This window comes from Gracilinanus agilis, chromosome 5 (genome assembly GCF_016433145.1).
Source record: "Gracilinanus agilis isolate LMUSP501 chromosome 5, AgileGrace, whole genome shotgun sequence".
Classification (NCBI taxonomy): Eukaryota; Metazoa; Chordata; class Mammalia; order Didelphimorphia; family Didelphidae; genus Gracilinanus; species Gracilinanus agilis.
In genome coordinates this window covers 83,410,443-83,432,738 of record NC_058134.1, presented here as the reverse complement: position 1 = coordinate 83,432,738, position 22,296 = coordinate 83,410,443, and positions in this window count along the sequence as shown.

The following is a 22,296-nucleotide window of genomic DNA, read 5'->3' as shown; positions in this document are numbered from 1 at the left end:
TGCCCCAGAAGCTCCTCTATGATCTCGGATGGATGACTTTTCACCTTATCTGACTTAAACTAGTTCTTCATTTCACTTCATTGGCTGCCAATGTAAAACCATGAGCATCTGGAATTTGCCACCTCCAACTGTGAACTAAAACTTTATATGCCATCTTCTTCCATTGGAATGAAACTTCCTTGAAGTCAGAGTCTATTTGAAAAAAATTTTTAAACCCTTAACTTCTGTGTATTGGCTCCTTGGTGGAAGAGTGGTAATGGGGGTCAAGTGACTTGCCCAGGGTCACACAGCTGGGAAGTGTCTGAGGCCGGATTTGAACCTAGGACCTCCCGTCTCTAGGCTTGACTCTCTATCCACTGAGCTACCGAGCTGCCCCCCAGAGTCTATTTTTTACTTGTATTTGTATCCTTGATACTTAATATAATGCCTAGAACATAGTGAAATTTAATAAATGCATGCTCTTGGGATGGTCGAATATCAGGAAAACTATCAACATAATTGATAATATCAATAACAAAATAATAAGGAACCATAGGATTATATGAATAGATGTAGAAAAAACCTTTGACAAAATAAAACACTGATTCCTATTAAAAACACTGGAAAGCAAAGATAAAAATAGATTTTTTTCTTAAAATGAAATGTAGCATCTACCTAGAACCATCTATAACAGGGAGAAGCTATAAGTCTTCCCAATAAGATCAGAAATGAAACAAGGATGCTCATTATTACCAATAGTATTTAGGACAGTATCAGAAATGCTAGCAATTGCAAAAAGAGAAGAAAAAAATTGAAGGAATCAAAATGGTCAGAGGTAATAAATTATCTCTATTTGCTGATGATATGATGGTATATTTGGAAAAATCTAGAAGTTCAACTCAAAAGTTAATTGAAACTATCAATAATCTTAGAAAAGTATCAGTATATAAAATAAATTCATGTAAATCATCAGTATTTTTATGTATTACCGACAAAGTCTTTCAAGAAGAGATAGAAAGAAATGCTCCATTTAAAATAAACAGAGATAGAATAAAATACCTGGGAGTCTATCTGCCAAAACAAACCCAGGATCTAAATGAATACAATTTTAAAGCACTTTTTATACAAATAAAGTCATATCTAAATAATTTGAGAAATATTAATTGTTCATAGATGGGCAAAGCCAATATGACTAAAATGACTTTAATAGGTTAGAAAAAATAATAAAATTCATTTGGAAGAATAAAAGATCAATAATATCAAAGGAATTAATGATTAAAAAACAAAAGGAAGATGATGTAGCATTATCAGATTTTAAATTGTATTATAATGTAGTACTTATTGAAACTATCTGGAATTGGCTAAGAAATAGAAAGGTAGATCAATAAAAAAACAGACACATAAGAAATAGAGGCAAAAGATTATGGTAATCTTGTATTTGACAAAATCATAGGTCCAGATTTGGGGGATAAGAAATCACTGTATGGTTGAACAATTGCTGGTGTAGCTGGAACCTAGTTTGGCAGAAACTAGATATAGACTAATACTAATGTCTTACACCATTCATGAAGAAAAGATCAAATGGAAGCATGATCTAGGCATAAAAGGAAATACCAAAAGTGAATTAGATGAACAGGAGATATACTATCTAATATGTGGATAGGAGAGGAATTTATGAATCAACAAGAAATGGAGAGCATTGTGAAATGTAAAATGAATAATTTTGAGCATGTTAAATTGAAAAATTCTTGTATAAATAGAATAAATGCTTGAAAATTACAAGGGAAGTAGAAAATTGGAGAAAAATTATAGTCAGCCTCTAAAATAGATGTCATATATTAAATATATGGAGAACTTTGTCAAATTTATAAGTTAGAGCCATCCCCAATTAATAAATGGGCAAAAGATATGAACAGGTAATTTTTGGGTGAAGAAACCAAAGCCATATACAGATATATGAAAAAATGATTTAAATCCCTACAGATTAGAGAAATGCAAACCAAAACAACTCTGAGATATCATTTTACATCATGAGACTGTCTAAAATGACAAAAGGGCAAAGTGACAAATGTTGGAGGGTATGTGGAAAAAATTAGGACACTAATACACTGTTAGTAATAACAGCAATAAACTGATCTAACCATATTGGAAAACAATTTGAAATTACATCCAGAAAGTTATAGAACTGTGTATACCCTTTGAAACAGCAATGCTATTGGTCAATCTGTTTCCCAAGGAGATCAGAAAAAGAGAAAAAGAACCCATATGTTCCAAAATATTTATAGCATCTTTCTTTGTGGTGGCAAAGAATTGGAAACTGAGCTGTTGCCCATTGATTGGGGAATGACTGAACAAATTGTGGTATATGATTGTGATAGAATACTACTGTGTCATAAGAAAGAAAGAAGGGATGGATTAAAAAATAACTTGGAAAGAATTATACAATAAGATAATGAACAGCGAAATGAGTAGAACCAGGAGGACTTTTTATACAGCCACAGAATTAATGCTTGAACAATAAATTGTGAACGTCCTATATAAAGTGAACAGAAAGACTTACATTATATGTAGTTGTTGAGCCCCTTGATGATATCTTTTGTGAAATGGAGGTGGAGAGGGGCTGGGACATTCGTGGACAAAAACTATCATGTTGATATGAAGAAAAGTAAGGTAAACATATAGGAGATTTGTGATTTCATTTGTGTAATATCTTTTCTTTGCAGATAGAAAAGCTCGTTTCATTTGTTTTTGTTAAATTTGGAATTAAAAAATAAAAAATGCTTTCTCTCTCCTTTCTGTCTCAATCTCTTTCTCCTTGTCTCTCCTGTCTGTCTATCTATCCCTTTCCTCAGTAGTGCCATGAATGGAGCACTAATTTGAAGGCTGAAAGAACTGAGTTCAAAATCCAGCCACAGGCATTTACTAGCTTTGTACCCCTAGTCAAGTCACTTAACCAATCTGCCCTAAGTTTCTGTTTTTTAAAAATAGGAATAATAACAGTACCTGTCTCCAAAAGTTGTTGTGAAGATAAAATGAGATGATATTTATAGAGCATTTTGGAAACCTCAAAGCACTATATAACTTCTAGCTATCATCATCATCATTATTCTTGTGCTAAACCCATCATTCTTTTCACTGTATCAATAAGCTCATTAAAAAAAAGTAAAATAAAAACAACGAATGCAAGAGAAATATAAGGATAAAGAAAAGCATTCCTAAAAAAAGGAGGTAACATACTTATTATGCTTCTGACATTCCTATTTATAAAATCCTCAAAATTTCCTGAAAATTCTAACGTTATTCAGGGCATGTTTTAGAGATTAAATACTCATCATGTTATAAATAACATTAATTATAACTAACAAATCGAGAGTATAATTTAAACACTGAAACAAAACACTGTCTGCATGATCTTGGGTAAATCATTTAAATTTTTGTGGTCTCCAGTCCTAAATCTGAAATGCTAGAATTCTAATGCTCCTACTACATAATTTTGTAAAGAATTTTTCTCCATGTAAAGAGTTTCTAATGGGGACATGATTGGGAATGTTGACTCTAAGCGATCACCCTAATGCAAATGTTAATAATATGGAAATAGGTCTTGATCAATGACATATGTAAAACCCAGTGGAATTGCTTGTTTGCTACAAGTGGGGAGGTTTGTGGGGAAGGAGGGGAGGGGAAAGAATCATGTAACTATGGAAAGATATTCTAAATCAATTAATTAAATACAACTTAAAAAGTAAATAAAAGGTATCTAAATCTACATACTACACTTTGAGTCAGAAGACCTATATTCAAATTTTTTTTATTTTATTTTGCCTCTCTAACCTCTAGCTTCCTTCAAGGCTCAGCTCTGATATCACTTCCATTGAGAAGCCTACTCTCATTTTCCTACTGGGAACAACTGAGAAATCTGTTAAGTCCTAATGAAAATGTTTTTAAATACGTAAAATAAAGTGCAAGAATTAAAAAGTAAAGTAAAAGTTTATAAAAATGAAGATGCATTTTTCCCATCCAAATCTGTGGACCCCTCTGGGCCTATCCATAGACCAATTAGGAGGTGTGAATGCTCTGCTACATAGATATCATATCACCAATGTTGTTTTTATAACATTTTGTTAGGAAGGGAGAGAAAAATGAAAAATGAAGAACAAATGACACTGAAAATCTTCTTACATGATCGCATTAGAAAAAAAAGAAATTTACCAGCAAACAATCCAGAAAAAAAAATTCCTAGGGATTATTTCATCAAATCACAGGCCTATAAAATCCCAAAGATACACTCAACTTGCCAGAGGAACTATCAAAATAATTGTCTGAGCTTTTCATCTGATGAATATGCTTTTAAAGTGACAGAAACAGAATTATAATTTAATCTACATTATTTTTTTAAAAAAAGTTTCTGGGAGAAAAGCTGTTTTAGGAAAATACACATAATACACTGATCCACATTTGGATAAGAGCTCTTTGGAAATGAATCAGATGAATCCTTTTAAAGACATATTCCATTATGGTCGCATTATTGATGGCCTTAAAATATGATTCAGTTTACAGACATTTTCTACATATATTATTGCCATGAAGTTTGATTTACTTAGATAGTTGTCATATCAAATTATGACATCTTTAAAAAATACTAGAAGTTACTAAAGGATTCTTTTCTAACACACTTCTCTAACATTTCTTATTGTACACTTGTAGGAGACTGGAAATGTGATAGAGTCAGTTGGTCATCCAGATTTTATTAAACATTTATTATGTACCAAACACTGTCCTAAGCAAAAAAGAAAAAAAATAGAAAAATAAATGCTTATTGACTCTGCATGGAATGATTGACTAATTAATTATTGCATCTTAATAGAATATTAGGCTATATATATTTCATTTTATGACATCTAGAGATCAGTACCAATATAATTTTTAAATTTAGCTTTATTTATTTAATTTTGTTAATTAAAATATTCAACTAACTCTCTGTCTGCTAACATCTTCACATTTATATAGAGACAAATATGCTGTAATAATAAGTTAGCACAGAGTAATGAAGACCCACCTCTTACACATACTATCTCTTTGACCTTGACCGAGAAATCATAGTTCTGGACAAATGGCTAATGCCTGTATATAATGTATATGCATGAGTATGTGTATATGCTTATGTGTGTGTATAAATGTTTTATATATATATGCATATATATTATTTTTTCAAAATACTCCTTGAATATATATTATCTCCATTTTATTTTATTTTATTTTATTTTATTTTATTTTTTTAAACCCTTACCTTTCATCTTGGAGTCAATACTGTGTATTGGCTCCAAGACAAAAGAGTGGTAAGGGCTAGGCAATTGGGGTTAAGTGACTTGCCCAGGGTCACACAGCTGGGACCTGTCAGAGGCCAGATTTGAACCTAGGACCTCCCATCTCTAGGGCTGGTTCTCAATCCACTGAGCTACCCAGCTGCCCTCTATCTCCATTTTAGAGATAAAAAAATTCATCCATAAACTCAGTCAAATAATAAATGTTTGAGCTATAATCTGAACCCAGGCTATATGAGTTCCAGTCCCAACAAGCACCATTATATCATGATGTATCTTATATGTCAACCTCAGTAACTTTTGTATAAAATATACCAAATACCAAATATATGCATATCTTTTTGTCAAATGATGCCTTCTCTAATAGAGGGAGGGGAAAAAGGGAGGGAGTTAACTGGATAATTTAATGTAACAAATAAATATTAAAATTTGGGAAAAAGTCAAATTTTTCACTGTCAAGATGACTGCAGCAGAAACAGTAGCATCATTTTCTAATATACAAAGGCCCCAAAGACCCTGTGACCAGATATAAGCATTTAAGGGAAGAATAGACTCAGGGAGGTATGGCTTGATTTTTTATCATAGTTCATTTTACCCTTATTCTCTATTGTTTCAGTGATGGATAATCTGCCACAATCCTGGCAAAGCTTCTGCCTCACTGGGCAGTGAAGAAAAGCTTTGGATGAGTGATAAAAGAAATCTAGAGGTCTCATACTTAAAGTGGAGTTTCCTAGATTCTCAAGCCCAAGCTTCATAGAATGGCTTAAATTGTCAAAAAAAGAAAAAAGAAAAAATGCAGAAAGAGAAAGATTTCATTAATTTTGTTGTTTAGTATGGATAATATATTCTTTCATTGTTATTAAGACCATATTTTTACATGTGCCTATGTACATTATCCCATTTTGTGCCTGTTTAAAGCATCTTTTTTAGCCTCTGGAAATCCTATTTATGAGATTCCCTGTGATGAGGTGGATCTAGAAATGCCTTAATAGTCAGAAAGATCTGATTCAAGACTTTCCTCTTATACCTGCTAGCTGTATGACCATGGACAGAATTACTTAACCACTGAGTGGTTAAGTAAAAACTACACTAAACCTTCTCTAAGACTAAAAATTAGAGATGAATGGCAGCTTTTCATTTCTAGAGGTTGTTTTCTATGCTGGGAGTTCTCCACACACAAATTACATTTCAGACACAAACTAAACAAACACAAGATCTTCTGCTCCCTTGACTAATTTTTGAATCTCTATATTCATATTCTGAAATGCTGAAGTGGTTCTTCAGTAACTGAATGGGAGGATCAAGCACCAAGCATGTTGCTAATAATCTAGGAGAGAGAAGGAGAAAACAATTTCCCCAAAAACCTCTAAGAGTTTACCTTTATAATGAGGATTTAGGGCAGTGATTCCCAAAGTGGGCACCACCGCCCTCTGGTGGAGGTTGTAGAAATCCAGGGAAGCAGTGATGGCTACAGGTGCATTTATCTTTCCTATTAATTGCTATTAAAATTAAAAAAGTAATTTCCAAGGGGCTAAGTAATATTTTTTTTCTGGAAAGGTGGCCATAGGCCAAAAAAGTTTGGGAACCACTGATTTAGGGCACCGAGTCTCAAAAGGTCTCTATTGACCTACCCCAGATGCTGGCATCAGTTCACAAAATCAAAGAGCTATAGAAGGAATGGTGGGAAGCCCCTAATACCTCTGTGCATTGAGTCAGTTCCAAGTAAATGGGCATCTGTCCTATTTTAGAAGACATCCAAGAAAGGGAATCCTATACCCAGCTGGAAAAATGAAGTAGAATAGTCAAGTAGTGTTTCTACGAGGCTGTCAGTAATTTAACTCATGTTATTTGACTGGACTTCAATGTATCTGTTACACAAAACCTTCTTTGTCTGTAGATTTTTAAAGACCCAAAAAAGAATTTAAAAATACCTTAAATAGGAGGTGAGAATTGAATTTTTCCAAGGCAAGTAAAATCATTGTACTCAGAGTGCTTAGGAAGAACAACAGGGGCTGATGACGTTCTTGGAACCTTTTGGGAGACGAAAAGCGAGATCTATTTTAGTGTTATAGAAAACCCAAATATCCCACTGTCAATGGAAACTGTGAACATCACCTCAATACCATCCCACTCTGTTAATTGACAGAACTGGGAATGGAGGCAAAGGAAATATCTAGGGCACAATTATGGAAAGGTAGCCTGCAGCCACGGTGGCTCAGCAGTTAGACTTAAGTTTAAAGTCAGGAAGATTCATCTTTGTGAGTTCAAATCCAACCCCAGACACTTACTAGATGTATGACTCTGGTCAAGTGACTTAGCCCCATTTGCCTCAGTTTCCTCATCTACAAAAATGAGCTGGAGAAGGAGATGGCAAACCAAACCAGTATTTTTGGCCAAGAAAACCCCAAAAGGAAGCATCAGAAATAACTGAATAACAACAACATTAACTCATATAGTGATGTAAATTGAAGCACAGACTCGGTGGGCCCTGAAGGAAGACCTCCACCTTGAAGCATCATGACAAAAGAGGCCTTGACCAAGACCCCTGTCTCTCTTTTTTCCAAACAGTATGAAAAACAAGAGATATTCAAGTACCTGAAAGATTAAAAGCAGTTTTTATTAAGCAAGGACATACAAGTGCATGGGAACCAATAGGTCAAAAACCAAAAAAGCTCCAAATCCTTAGCTGGCCAACAGCTATACTTATAGTTCTTAAAAATACAGAAGCAAGAAAGGGGCTGATCCAGGAAGGCTTCTGGGGTGGTCTAAGCAGAGAGATTCCAGGAACAGGAGTGATGGATTGTCTGGTGCAAAGAGGAACAAAGACATCTTTGGTACATATTTTTGGGGGTGCAATAGCTTGTTCTGCATGATGGCAAGAATAAACTAACAAGTTCCCATACTTAAAAGTACAATAAAGTATAGAACAGCAATGCCTGCAGGTGCCTTGCCAAGGGTAAATGGAACAATGAATAATACTGAAATGGCTTAATCAGAGATAACAAGTCTGGGTCCAAGGATAGAAGCTTCATGACCATCAAGACCAGATCCAAGTCCAAGACCTGAAAAGTGTATGTACTTTGGCTAGCTCATAGGTGGTAAGTCCAGATATGGAAAAACCAAACTTAATCTAACTACAATGGCCACACTGTCCAGGCTGTAATTTTCAGACAGTTTGTTTCTGGAGGTTATACTAGGTCAAAAGAAAGTCAGTTTTTCTGAGTTACTCTGAGTTCCAGGTAAATAGAGTCAATATTACACATTTTCATCATTCACATGCTAGGTCAACTCAAGTATATCATGATAATTTCCACATTGACCGGTTCAAGCTATATTTGATTTCAGTATCTCTTCTTTACAACATATATTACAACAAATATGGTACTTTTGGAGAAAAATCCAACTCTGGTTTATAGTATTTTGAAGACTAGCAATGATGCAAAATGCTTTCTCAGAGGCTGTCAAAATGAGCTAAAAAGATAGGACATTTTTTTCTGGATTTGCCAATATGATATTTTGGAAGGTCTTTCAGAACTCAGTTGTTATCTTTGGCCCCTACCTTTGATTTAGACAGAAAGTCCCAAGGGCTAGTGGACAGGGAGTTTTGGAATCAAGAAGAACAGAGTTCTAGTCCTGATTTTGAATCATAAAAGTCCTTTAAAGTCTATAGTCCATCTTCAAACTCCCCAGGCAAATTTTTAAGCCTATAAGCTATGAAAAAGTTACCTATCAACATCAGGGCATGAAGTTTCCACATGGTATATTCCTTATTTTTATGAAATGATAGGACTCCTTTCCTTTATTCTATCCTCTTCTTTACCCAAACCAACCTCAATAACTTAAACAAACATTGATCTCTAGAAGTATATATTCTAAAATAAACAAGGTGGTTAGAAATATAATTTAGACAAAATGCATAGTGTGACTACAGCCAGATTAAGATTATTATATGTAGATACCATGATGTTGTTTAATTTCTATGATATCAAAAATAAGAGAATTGAGAGCTAGAAGAAATCCTAGAGGTCATCCAATTCAAACCACTGCTTTTATATAAGATTAAAATGAGGGCTGTGATATTTAGGTGACTTAGTGGATAGAGTCAGCAAGATTCATCTTCCTGAGTTCACATCTTGTCTCAGATAGTTACTAGCTGTGTGATCCTGAGCTTAACCCTTTTTGTCTCAGTTTCTTTATCTGTAAAATGAGCTGGAAAAGGAAATGACAAACTGCCCCAGTATCTTTGCCAAGAAAAAAATCAAAAGTGAGATCACAAAGTTAGTCAAGAATAAGACCACTAAACAATGAGGGCTAGAGAGACTAACTGGTAGTACCATGCCTCTTTACTGAAACCTTCTCCGATAACATCTGACTAGTTTTGAACTGAGACAGTGGACAAAATATTTTTTGTATTTCTTAGGAGCAAACAGCAAATATTCTTTCTGTTGCAGAACTGCCACATGTGGATCAATCAATGGGCACATATTAAATGCCTGTTATGTACAAGGTACTGTGCTAAGTGCTGGAGATACAATTACAAAGAATGAAACGATCCCTAATTTCTAGCTTACAATCTAAGAAAAGGGTCAAAAAATAACTTATGTGAACATATAAAGTATAAAAAGAAGATGAATATTAAAAAAGTAGTTTAATGGAAGGTGATTAAGGTAGTTAATACATAATCATAATCGATATTATAGTATAATAATAAATAGTTAATAAATATTTTAAAAGGAGCTAAATGAAAGGGAAGTGAGTAAGGACACTATTCATAAGATATGCACAACTTGATGTTGCTTCTTAGAAAATAAAGATTCATTGAGGAAAAGGTGAGCAATTCTTCAAGAATGAGAAATGTTTAAATGCATGAAAAAGAGACATAGGGCTCCCTTCCTAAAGAGGTCATTTGACTGGATTGTTGGATGATGGAAAGAGAATAATGTAGGATGAAGTTTGAAAGATATAATTATGAGGATAAATTTCATCGTCCATCCAAAATTTAATTTATATTTAATAAATGCCTACTCTAGGACCAGTACAACTGTAGGGGCTGTAGGGGATTTAAAAAAAAAAGGTCTTTGACAGAGTTCTTGTCTTTGAAGAACTTCTGTTCAAGGAAGGGAGATAAAACTTAGACAAATGAAAGAATTAGGGAAGAATATAAAAATTGTAGACAAGTGATTTAGGAGCAGTTGGGTTTTATCCACTCCAACCCTCCCAATAACTGACAGTACACTTCACACAAAATATAGACTCCATATTGTCTTTGCACTCAAATAATCTTTAAGGCAAAGTTGCAAATAAACAGTAGGATTTGAATTGGAAAGCTTATACAGAATTACAAAGCAAATTATTCCTTCTGTTTCTCAAAAGAAAGAAATATTCAAGTCTTGTCAGAATCCACTTTGCAATTCTGTTTCTTGGTCTCTCCCTCCTTCCTTAAGCCCCTCTTATCTCTTTCTCCCCTTTTCTCTGTCTCTGTCTCTGTCTCTCTCTGTCAGTTTCTCCCTATTTCTGACTGTTTATTTGTCTTTCTGTCTGTCTTTTTCTCTCTGTCCCACATTTTCACTTCCTTTCCCTTCTCTTCTCCACTTGCCCTGGGTACCCTCTCTCTAATAATGTTGCCTTTATTTTATTTTATTTCTTTCATCCTCTGAAAGTTTTCAAAATTCTTTGTATTTCTCCTCCTCTGTTCAAAATGCAAGTCAAATATCTTAGATCTTGCTGCTACCTTAAAGAACAACAAACATATTATTGCTGTTCAAGAAACTTACTTGTGGAGTCTACAGAAGAAGGATACTTGGGTAGTTTTAGAAAAAAATAGGGAAAAATAAGGAAAAAAGAAATACCAAACATTTCTCCCTTAGAGAAACATCAGAAACCCAAGTTGCTTTCACTAGAAATCACTGTGTCTATTCTCTCAATTTTTTTCTATTTTTTAAACTTGTATTTTAAAAGTCTCAAGGATCCCTCTATCTTATACTTAATAGACTGTTCTAATTTTACAGCCGGTTAACTAGATGCAGCAATAGTGTTCAAGAAGGGAACTTCAATAAAAACATGTACATGTGAGTATATGATTTTGTTGGGATGGGGTTGTGTCCAGACTTAGCTTTATCAATCTAAAATAACTGTCTGTATGGAAACTTCCTCCACTGATGAAATTCTGTAACTCATCTATAATTTAATAGTCCTTTTGGGAAAGGACCTTTTGGAAGAAGAAGAATGAGATACTAGAATGTAGAGCTAGAAGAAAACTTAAGAGTTCATGCAATTCAAACCACTGGTTCAGTAATTAGATAATGATAAGGCAACTAATAATATGTATTAGATGCAGGACTTGAACTCTGGTTTTCCTCACTCCAAAGACAGCTTTATCCACTCTGCCTCCTGAATATAAAATAATGAGATGAAATGAAACTGGAATATATCTTCCTCATCCATATAATCTGTATTTTAGCGCTTAGCCAACTAGGCACCTGGTTGAAAACACATGAATGCAAAAACGCCAATGAATTACATTTAGCTCAGATTCTACAAATTATAGATCCAGAGTCACGACTTAATTTTTTTTCCAAATGAAATTTGAATTAAAACAAAATAGTAATTATGCAAAATTAGCAGAAGACTTGGAGGTTTTCAGACCCTTTAAATGAATAACCTTCTCCTTCTAAATGTCTACTTAACACGTAAATCTGCCTCAATTTCAATCAATGTTGTGTGTGCATTCCTCTTTAGCACCTGAGAAAGGAAAATGGTAAGGCTGTTGAAGGAACACATTACCCACGCAGCTAAACTATGCTTTTTTACGCTTGACACTCTTTTTTTTTTCTCCTTAGCAGAACACCTGTCAAAAGGATATCGAAGTTAGTCTATTCCCCATGTTCCTCTGTTTGGGTGTTATAAAAGCAATTGTTTGTCCCATTATTCTCCTCCTAAACCTGGAGCCATAAGCAGGTCATGGTTTCTAAATTACTTCTTATCAGCTCGAGGTGCAGGGTGGTGTAGGATGATTTGTATTCTTTATTTCTTTCTGCCCCATATGTTCTGGAGAGCTAGTCACTACCAGCTTGAATGTGGATACTCTGATGAATAGACTAGGAGTGTTTCAGTGGCAGTGTCTGGTTTAGAGTTGGACCAGGGTAAAACAATTTTCACGTGCATTGTTAACATAGGCACATTTCAGCTTTTCACCATATCAGAAATAGAGAAAGATATTATTTTACACCATGCTATTGCCAGGCCCCAAATCACAGAGGAAAAGGAAAAAAAAAAGTTGTGTACTTGGATTATGCCAAGAGGATAGAATCTGAACTTGCATGTATTTTGATTTTTAGTTTCCTGGCCCCAAAACTGTCTGGGATAAACTGAGAGGATATTTCTTTTAAGGACACATCTATTTTCACAGCAGCAAACCAAAGGCAAGTATGGCATCTGCTGCAGACAGGGATGAGTGAGCCCAACCAGATTCAGGGTTGAGAGGAGGTCACAACTATTTTTCTGTCTTTTTCAGTGTTTGTCAAATTTGCATTTTCCCAAGTGCTGTTCCAGTTATTTGATGCTGTATTTAATTTAGGGGGGAAAAACAACCTCTAAACTTTTGATTGATTCTGATGAATAAAGAGAAGCTTTTGATAGAGTTGTCTGATTTCTAGGAAAACCTTCTCAGCCTGTCTCAGAGTCTCTTCCTTAAAAAAAGAAAAATCACAGTTTTGTCTAACAAGAAGGCATTTGTGTTTTGTTGACATTTTGAACCAGTGCAGTTGGATTCTGACTGAGAAAATGGTTTTGCCCCAATTCTTCATGATGGACTTTATTTGAGAAGACATATAAGGCGTGAGAAAAATGACAAAGCCAAATTTTCTCTTGATCAGCTGCTGGAAGTAAAAAAATCATAAATAAATGGGAAAGTTGAGATTATTTAAGTCTAAAATGTTTGAAGTAGTGAATTGCATTAAGGAGAAGATTTCCAGTCAAGATATTTAAAGGAATCATTTATGCTCTTTGTAGACAAGAAATAAACTGAAAAAAAAACCATGGTAGGATCTAATTATGGCATACATCATATTACAATAATGACCGCTGTGGCAGATGTTTCTTTTTCCTTCTGAATAATAGGAGGTTTTCTTTTTTTGAAATATATTATTATGCTATTATCCTAAATGGCAAAACAAAAATGTAGAAAACACCTCTGATCTGCTTTAGAAGTGGAAATATAATTTTTTAAACTGGCTATTAATTTGCTTCGTTTTAAAGCTGCCTTGCTAAGTGCATATAATCAAGTTTAAGTTAAAGGCATGATATGAAAGAGGAGTTACTTAAAAATTATCTTATTTTAGCTTTGTGTCTGCGCTGCTGGATTTCAGTTTAAGCAAGCAATTCAATAAAATCCATGGGAGGTTTTGATCACATTAGTTGTATAAAAGTAGATGGACTTTCTTGATGGAAATTTTGTCCACCTTGAATATTCATGTTTGTCGAATTAGCAGTTACACAAACATGACTGCTCTAATTGCTTTCCCTGCAATGGAAATAGCTCAAAGAAATCACCTTCAATTCTTCAGGCTTAGATGTGCACAAGTGACAAATCTTTGAAATTCCAGCCTCAAATAAGTGACCCTTTACAACAGATTCCAGTCTTAGGACCTATTGCATGTGTTCCTACTGATTTTATGTAACCTAAAACCTGCTTTTAGGTTCAATTTTTTTTTCATACCCAAAACTGTGTCCACTTATTAGTTTAATATTTTAAGTTTGCACAATACATTTCTTAATATAAATGGAGGCATGTTTCATGTGTTTCTTTTCTTAAATAAGCTGTCATATGAACTATGGTTAGTTATGTGGTTCAAACAATTTTAGTGAGAATTAATATATATTTATGGATAACACAGAAAAGAAACATTTCTTATTCTACATTGAAGGATAATATTCACGACTTGTTTTGTTATTCTATACTCTGTACTTCAGATTGGTAATTAAAAAGTGCAAATTCAGAAATAGTAACATGACAAAATTGTATTCTAAGGAACAGTTTATTTATTGTTTTGTCAGCAAAGTACTGATGTGTTTGCAAATTGCCAGATCACATTTTGACAAAATGTTTTTTTTTAAAAGCAAACATACCAATTCTACTGTCACTTTCATACCTAGGTAATACATTCAAAGAACATTATTTGCCTCATTTATAAATGTACAAGGATAGATATAGTCCCCGATACCAGCACTGTGCTATTAGTGTATTTTAAATAACTCATTCTAAACATTTAAGCTTCTGTATTTTGTAGTTCAGAGATAAAGAAATTAAGGAGTCATAATTTCTAAACTGAGAACAAGGAGTACTTGATAACAAGATAAAAAACCCAAAGCATTTATTTATAAAATGAATATAGTTGGGGCTAAAATTATAAAAGATAAAATGTATTTTTTCCAAATGCTAACTAGACATTGAAGCTTAGGAAAGTTTAGATTTCTCTCTGTCTTCCCAATTTTCTGCTATCGAAAGCTGCTGTTGGAAATTGTATTATTTTAATTAAAGAATTATATTGTTTTGTGATTTTTAAATGTGGACGGACATGCATCTCACTGCTTAGAACCTGCTTGACAAAACTAACAAATTTCCCTATTCAGAAAAAAAAAATATTTGTAAAGGTAGAAATTAATTTTAATTCTTCACACACTAGGTAATCCTATGCAATATAGAACAGGAGTGTCCTGAGAGTTCTAATTTATAGACATTATTTATAGAATTGTATTGCTATTTCTATTCAGATCATATACAAACCTAAGAAATAGGGAGTCTGAGAAAACAGTTTAATATTTGAATGCTTTTCGTTATTTCATTAGGTGATTTCAGTTGACCTTTAATTTTCCCATTTACTTTATCAGTTTAGAAAAGGGCTCTCATAAAGAGGATTAAAATTCCATTGATATTAATTAACATATGGAGTTTTAGATATTTCTGAATCTGCTTTAGAAAACTTTGTGGGCAGAATTTACCTAATCATTTTCTATTTAGGAAGGTTTAATTTTAAATAGCTTCTAGTCAAACAGAAGTAGGATTTCTTTCCTACTTGTAGAAATAGATCTAAAATGTTCATGCTCAAAGGACAAACTATTGATCTTAAATTCCTAGTAGTTTGAAAAGATAGATCCTGGGCAAACTTGTATATCACCCAAATGTACCAACTAACTTAATGACTAACTGTATGTTGCAAATTTGGAGTTAATTGAACATTGCATGTTTTAATCACAGAGAAAATCATTTTCCTAAGTCTCATAAAAACAACTGTTTTGTCACTTCAACCTTCCATGCATACTGTTGCTAGGAAGAAATCACTCCTATAACCTAATCCTCCGCTATTTAGATATGGCCTCATGAATCCAATATTTTTATTCTAAATTTAAGTTCAGTCATCGTAGCTAATGCCCTTGATGCAATCTCAAATTGCTGTCATTACACGGATCACTAGAAATTGGAGGTAATAATAAAATACAACAACAACAAAGAAGGAGAAAGCAGGTTAAAAAATTCCTACAAAATTAGATGATGGCTAAAGGTTTAATCAATTAAATTTTATCACCAAATCCAGTCCTTCCTCTTGAGCTGTCAGAGAATGAGATAAGCAGAGAGCATCTTGAAACACGATGACACAAGCCTGTCGTGGGGAAGGAGTTGTGTCCCTGAACCAGTCAAGATGAAACACATTCATTTATTACTTTGGCATTGCAGGAAGATGAAAAGCCACGGTAGCTTTCTACCTCCATCCTTACCACAATCTTTCTATTTCATTAATTTTTCATGGAATTTCATTTCACAATAATTTTTCCTCCGTTACCCATCTGCTCTACTTATTTTGCTCATTTTGCTAACTTTTATTTTTTCTATTAGCATCCTACAGTTGTGAAAAATGGTTCTGTTTCTCCATCACTTTCTCTCAATTTGTCTTTCTTTACCTATTTATTGGTACATTGTATTGACATTTTCAAAATTCATTTCAATTCTCTAAAAGTATATTTTACAGTAACTCTGAAGCAGCCTGAAAGTCCTTAGTTAGTAACATATTTGTCAAGTATTGCAAAGAAAGAAATGTCACATGCAACTGCCCAGTTTCCATTACAGTTAGCAAGTGCATATTTATACCCCATCCCAGACTGATCCTGAAAGCTTTCTTTTTACCCCTCAATTTATGATGATTGACATAAAATCCAATTGTTTCTTCAGTGTCTTCTCATGGAAACAGTTCAAGTTTTTATTATATTTCCAACCATTCTTTTCTACAAACTTTTTCAACTATTTTGGTCACAAAATAAATATTTACTCTTTTCCCCTGAATCCTCTATCCTTTGCAATTCTTACACCAGTTCAAGGAAGAAAGCATCAAACCAAGACAATTACGGAACATATTTCAACCTAAGAAATACCTTCTTTTGGTAAACAAATGCATAAAATAATGTTATTAGTGTGAGTAGTCCACAATGAATAAGACTGATTTAAATATTCAGAAAATACATTTCCCTAAAGTTATCACATAGTAACCACAAATATTAATAATCATAAAAGTAACTAATGGACAATTACTGGAAAATATGTGGTGACACTGATATTCTGAATTTTAATAGCTGGATCTTTGCTATTGCAATTTTACACAAGTAGGATAAATTGTTATATTTCTAATTAGGCGTTAATAGTCCCTACCTTACACATATTCACTTAGTGAATCACTTAGTGAACAATTTTATATAGATCCAGTTCAACCAAACAACTCAGTTTTGGCCAACACAGTTTTCTAGGACACTTCTAACAAGTGGTCTAAAATAGGTGAAAACTCGGCATACACTCAGAGAGATCTGAACTGTGTGCCTATTTACTGATAGATAACTAATAGTGAAATAACCCCAGATCACAAGGGCTCTCATTTCTTTTTTGAAACCTTAAGGTTAGAGAAAAAGGAGAGTAAAGACTGGATTTAGTCTTTAGCCCAATGGGAGATGAGGACCTCCTAATTCACATAAGTTAAAATTCTGTCTTCCTCTGTTCTTTCTATACTTTTTTTCAATTAATTGTTTTTCTCTTAGGCAAATGTGAAATTCTTTACCTTTTTCCATTTATACAAGCGATTTGATTGTCCCTATAGTGGGTGTCTAAGGCAAAGTCTCAAATACAAAATAAAAACGTGTTAAGATATTAGTGATAACTAACAAGGAGCTTATTTTTAATCAAGGTCTTATATATCTCTCAATGTTAATAATTAAGGGGTCTGAAATGTATGTTCCCAAAGCCAGCTGAAGATATCTATATCTATCTATCTATCTATCTATCTATCTATCTATCTATCTATCTATCTATCTATCTATGTATATATATATATATAGGTGCTTATTCTGTAATCTCTTATCTTCTCAGTGGCATGATAATGTGAAATGTAACTTTCAAAAGAAATCTATAAAACTTTCTATCAAATGGACTTATATGCACGTTTATATAAGCATATATAAGTATATGTATATAGCTTTTAATACTTAAGACATACTTAAATTATGAATATGGAAAAGTTAAAGTATCATCTATTAGTGATTTTAAAATAGTTGTTTAATTCCTTTTAAAAGATTTTGATTATTTTGTACAATTGATATAAAAAAGGAACTTGCTATTCATGTATTTCATATTTATTCTATTTGAGCTTTTTCTTTGAACCAAAACAATGTTTTAAAAATTCAGTGATCAGCTTATTCACTAAACAGATCTTTCTAACAGATACATCACAATACATGAGGTAAATTTTACGTACATCAACAGGTATGCTATTTTAATATCAGATAAATGTTAAGTTTTAGGTAAATTTTTCAAAAAGTAAGTTGCACTGAGTCTAGGAATGGAATTTAACTTGACTATCCAGACAACCATTGTTCTTTATGTGAGAAAAATCAAATGGTTAAAATATTAAGGCATTACTTACAAACACACATATTCCATAGAAATGAAGGGTCATTCCTTTCAGTATACTATCAAATATCATTTTACTCATAACTCAAAATTAAGTATTTACCTTTCATTTCAGTTGATTTTCCCCATAAAATACTTTAAAATATTATTTTGGCTACCATAGCATGATCCCTGGAAGAAAACACTATAGAAGATTTTAGCAAAGACTCACTTATGTTCTGAAACTACCCTCTGACGACTTTTTCCTCTTGCATTATTGGCTAAGAATAAGATAGTAAGCAACATATGTAGGCATATGCATATTTTAAGTATGGAATCCTCTGTTATATGAAATTCTTTAACAATTATTGTCCTGATCACTAAGTTTATGGCAAATAAAAATTATTTAAGTTCATATTCCCTGTATTTCAAAGTAGATTTCCTGAAATATAAATTAGAGTTAAAATAATTTACATTTTTAGTGGTCAGGTGGTAAAAGCTTTCTTACAAATTTTCTTTTAGATTTTGTTTTAGCCTGGCTATTTCATATTTTTGTTAACATGTTTCCCCAAAAATCTATTTAAATTTTTCATAAGGCAAAACAATAATTAGGATATGTTTACAATCCTACACAAGAATGCAAACCTAGAAAGAATATGTTTATTTCCTCTTATATAAGTCTCATTGGAGCCTACAAATCTTATTTTACTTATGCTGATGTCACTGCTTGGTATTGTTGTTTTTGGAATGGATATACAAGTCTATTTAAAAATTAAAAAAAAAATCTAAATTGCCAAGTTAAATCATCCAGCACCCATTTATAGCTATACAAGAGTTAGATAAGAGTTCCCAAATACTTTTCACTTTGGAAGGTGGAGAGTTTAAAGCCTTTTCAGAAAGTTATTTTGCTGTACTTATCACTACTGTTTTTGACATGCAGACCTATTGAATGCTTGCCTGCTATTGACATTTATGGCTTCAAACTGTATGGCTAATTTCCATTACTTGGAGAGGCAATGAGGGATTTTTAAGCTAAAAACAGTTGTGCTGATGGTCTGACAGAAACTTATCTTGGGCATTTGGAAGGATAAAAATGATCAGTGACAAGGGATTTTCCATTTAGACTCTATCTAATAATACATTCTCCAAGAGCAGCTTTCAAAGAGGGGTTGGGAAGAAGAATGCTAGTTGTGTCTGTCTCGCTATTCTTTCTAGCACCAAAAGTGTTCATCTCTGAAGTCTTCAATTTCAAATGATGTGCACCAGTTCAACTTTTCTCTCTAGACCGACAATAAGCAGCTGACAATGACATGAGATCCTCTCTGCAGGAGAGAGTAGGGCAGGCTTAGAAGAGGCTTTTCATCTGCCTATCCTGTGTTCACCGCCTGCAATAGCCATCAAGAATCCTGCTATTAGGACAAATGTTAATTTTATACCCACATTCCTCTTTAGAAGTAGCATGTGTCTAAGATGGCATTGACTAACTTTGTGTACTTGAGCTTCAGAAATATTCAGGGAGGCAGCCCCATGACAGTTTGCCAGCAGCAACCTGTCATCAAACTGATTTTTCCCCTCTACCCTGCTTTGCATCGGACTTGACCACTAACAAGATGTTATGCTTTTTCTATTGTAGATAGCATTCCCTATTAATATCACCACCCCCATACAAAAAAACAAACAAACAAACAAACAAAACAACCCATTCCTTTTAGTTCTGGGTATTTTCAAATGAAGTGGCAGGCTTCTAAGTGAAAACTATTAGACTGTTTAGGGGAAGCAATTGTCAATGACTTGGTCGCTCTTTCCTCAAAGACAATTTGGATCTGCAAAACGGACACTAAATTTCACTTCAGTGCTCTTATTGGGGATGTTTTAAGCTATTCTTTTATTGAGTACCATGTGATAATGTTACCTCTGACAGGGTCAAAGAAGCACCAAGCCTTCTACTATGGAGTTGGACTGCAGTACCTGGATGAGGAAATGGATCCCTTCTTGTCAAAAGAAAGAAAAAGCTTCTCCCTCATTTCCTCCTTATCTCCCCCTCACCATCCCTCCCTCCACCCCTTAATAACTGTCTCCTGTCAAAGAAGCTTGCCGGATTTGTTATATACATTCATAAAAAAAATTTAAAAAAAAAAAGAAAGAAAAAAGAGAAAGAAAGAAAAAGAAATCCTTTCGGCTTGCACAAACCTCTAGCAATTTATGAAAGCCTCTGCACTACTCAGCGATATTTGTATTTCACATCCCATCGGCTTTTAAAAGTGCAGTTTTGAAAAAATAAAGGGGAAAAAACGAGAAAAAGAGAACAGGAAAAGGGAGAGAAGAAAGGGGAAAGTAGAGACTTAAGGGCTGGGGGAGAGAGAGAGAAAGAGAGAGAGAGAGATCCTTACCTTTTCTCTTTGATCTTCTTCTCCTCCTCCTCTTCGACTTGCATTTGAGTTGACTACTTAGCCCTCCAGACCCTCTGTTGTTCCCCAACACGGATGCCATGACTGGGATTCAATAGACTCGAATAGAGACGAGTTCTTTCTTGGTAAAATTCACCTTTTTTTCTTGCTCACAGCTGCTGCTGCTGCTTCCGCTTTGCAGATCAAGGAGCGGGCTCACTTTTGAGTATTGAGCCCCCTCTCTAATTGTTCTCTCTCACTTGTTTTCAGCTGGGCTGAGTGTCTCTGATCTCCTGGGCTGGCATGCTTAAATGCTCCAACGACGTCGTGCGAGCCGTGCAAAGGTAGAGACTCCAGCATCTGAGGAGCCCCGGGTAGCTCGCGTTCCGTCTGCCTCCCTTTCGCAGGGCTGTAAATGCACGGCTTCTACTTTTTGCGCCTCTGTTAGTTGTTTGGCACCAGACACTTTGAAGCCAATCATGCAGGGAGCTTGTCTATTTGCTGCTGCAAAGTCTAATTAGATCCAATCACAACTGTCTCCTGGCTCTGACATCAGCACCACCAGCCCTTTCCATCCCCTGTCAGCTTGCAAACTCAGCTCCCATTTGGACTGACGGATATGCTTAGGACCTGATAGAAAGGAAAGGAGAACTGCACTGTAGGGAATAAAAACATACTGCCAGTTTATCTGGGAGAAGCCTAAAGGGGCAGCTTACAGAGAAGGGATGCTACAAAGGGGATTTCAAACCTTTCTGCTTTAGACCATATGGGCAGACCAGGATGCTTCCCAGACACTCGTAAAGATGCAGGGACTATTTTCTCTGACCAACTAGTTATTAACTAGTTCATTCATTAGATTGCTCATTGTTCAAAGGAAGAAAGATCTCTCTTAAAAACGCTGAGAACACAACACCTCTGGAAGGGACTCAGCTTTGTAATCCCCAGGCAGACAGTCTGTTTGGGGGTATTTATTTTTCAGAGACTGCTTTCGAATAGGTTGTTCACATTGAAGAAGAAAAGTGTTATGTAAAGATAAATATGTAGGGGGTGGTGGTGGTGGCTCAGAATGATGTTAAAAAGAGGAATTGCTGAGTTCAGTGGTTCATTTAGGAAACAATGAAATTCAAAGTATAGAAGGGCTTTTATCAGGCAGTTTCATTTGCCAACTGTAATGTTTGGATCAAGAAAAAGTAAGATTATTCAGGAGGTATGTGGCAAATTGAATTAATGGGTGTCTCCAGCTCTTGAGCATTTAAAAAAATTTTTTTTTGTAGTACTATCATCTGTTAAAAACAATATATATATACATATATATATGGAACCTTTAACAGTTGACATAAATATAAATATGGATATATTCCAGGAAATAGTTGCATTCTACCTTTACGTGATACTAAGTCACTAATAAGAATCAAAATCATTTGGGGCAATTTATCCAAGAGATTCATTAGAGAATGTTCACACTATTATATGAAAAGCAGAAATAAAAAAAAAAAGTTTATTGAGAATACAAGTTTTGAGGAAAGCCTTTTGGGCCTAGGCTTGGACAAAAAGAGAATGTTATTTGGATACTCTTGGAAGGTTAGTTGCCCAATAAAATATAGACAGTAAATGGACTAAATCAATGTTCCTTTTAGGGCGGAAAGACTTTTTAAGGGTAGTTTTTGGAACAATGACAAGAATA